The 2,081-nt window shown below is 44.7% G+C and overlaps 1 protein-coding gene across 7 annotated transcripts in view; it reads left to right on the top strand.

Moving 5' to 3' along the window:
* Positions 1-2,081, top strand: part of NINL (ninein like) — a 147,443-nt gene that overhangs the window by 90,208 nt on the left and 55,154 nt on the right. The gene's annotated exons all lie outside the window — the stretch shown is intronic.

Below are 2,081 nucleotides of genomic sequence, written 5' to 3' on the forward strand. Positions count from 1 at the left end.
ACGGGACTTCTGTGCCCTCTCCAGATGTGCCACTCTCCCCAATTTCTACATTTGTCCTCTCCAGGTGTGCTACTTCCCCCAATCTTCACTTGTTCCCCAACCCAGAAGCTCTCCAAACCCCGTCCTTTTGGTTTTTTATGAAGGCTTCATTACATAGACCTGACTGATGAAATCATTGGCCAGAGGGTCAGTGGAGGTGGAGCCAAAAGTTCTAACCTTCTCATCACATGGTTTGTTCCCTTGGCAACCAGCCTCCATCCTTGGATGCTTTTCAGAAGTCACCTCATTAATATAAACTCAAGGGTGGTTACTCTTATTAGGAAATTCCAAAGATTTTAGAATCTTTGTGCCAGAGATGGAACAAAGACCAAATATATATTTATTATAAATCACAGTATCGTGTCAAGTAATACTTTGTGCTATCTTTACAGCATAGAGTGTTGACATAATAAATTGGATATGGAGGAGTTGAAGATACCAAGAATTTAAAGTACAGTGCAGATATAAGATGTTTCTAGACCTCTGAGGCTGGCAGAGCAGGTAGAATACCACCAGCTGAAGGCAGACCGCAGTCTCAGATAATAATGTTATGATGTTATGATCTAGTAAGTCTAGGACTTACTAGACTCCTGTTACCGAAATGGGGCTTGTCAGATAAAGATAACATTTCTAAGTGGAAGGTGGCATCCTGAGGGGAAAAGCCACCTGGTTTTGGTAATTGTCAGGAGGTAGAGGGAGAGTTTGGAGGGAGGCCCACTCAGGGGCATGTAGATTGTGGAATGAGAGTTAGAAGATAATGACAGACATGCTCACTAGTTGTACCTCCTCCATCGGGTCTCATGCTGTGAGTAACAGTCACCTGACTTGCCAGGACTCAGCTTGGCTCGCCTGGATGTATATCTGGGGGTAAGTGAAATGCTAGTGGGTCCCATTTCTTTCAAATGGGGCAATGTGTTTGAGGATGGAGATAGTGATGTTGATTAGCAAATTGAAGAGGGAACCTTTTCCCTCTGGTGGATCCATGGTCAAGAGCAGGTATGTGACTTTTGGATACCAGGGTGATAGTGTGGAAGAGCTTAGGGCAGAGAATGAATGTAGGTCAAGAACATTGAGTGTCTTTGTGAGTCAGGCTTTGAGCTTTATGTACATTATATAGGTTCCATTTAATCCTCATAGAAATTCTATGCATTATCATATGCATTATTCATATAAGAAAACTGAGGCCTGAAGTATGAAGGGATTTGTCCAGGATCCCACAGGCAGTAAATGGTGGCCATGATTTAAGTGTCAGTTTTCCAACCTTAAGCCTTGGGCCCTTTTATATGCACCATTGCCAGAATCTGCTCCTTCCACTGGATGTTGATGGTTGGCCCCCCCTTCCCACCTCTTCCTGCTGGTTGCAAAGACACCTGAGTACAGTGTAAAGAGCCTTGAAGTTAGTGCGGGGATACCCTTGGAGTTTCATCGCGTGCTTCATCTCACACTTTCAGATGTGAAGAAGGCCCACTTGCCTTTTTTAACTCACAGAATTTTGGAATGTGATCATGTGATCATGAAAATGAATGTGCTTACAAGGTGAATGCCCAGTGTCACTGACACTATATGTCCACTCTTCATACTAGAGAATGTGTAGTGCTTCTTAGTCTAAAATGTGTGGATCTGTGGGACATGTTTTCAGGTCCTCTAGAGAGGCAAGAAGCTATTTTAAAACTTGTGCTTTTTCTCACTGATAACAATTTTATTTCTTTTCTTTTGGATTTCAAAGCTTTCTTCAATTAAATGGTTATATGCCCTGCCTGAGACACCACCTCTCGTGCCAGCAGACAGGGCTCATCCCATTGTCTACCTGCAAGTGCCTGTCCACAGAGGCAGGGTGCCCAGTACTTGAAAGCCTGACTAGGCATTGGTGGTCCTGCAGCCACAGGGGTTCCTTGAGAGTCAGGGCAAACCTGGTGCCCTCCAGAATTGTGTCCATTTCAGCTTCCCACTCCTGGCTCACCCTCCTGTCTCGGGCCCCTTCTGTCAAATGTGGTTTAGGGCTTTACCTCCTCAGTGCCCCATCTGTCCCCTCTGCTTCATTC

The sequence above is a fragment of the Pteropus alecto genome, unplaced genomic scaffold (assembly GCF_000325575.1).
Source record: "Pteropus alecto unplaced genomic scaffold, ASM32557v1 scaffold199, whole genome shotgun sequence".
In the NCBI taxonomy this organism is placed as follows: domain Eukaryota; kingdom Metazoa; phylum Chordata; class Mammalia; order Chiroptera; family Pteropodidae; genus Pteropus; species Pteropus alecto.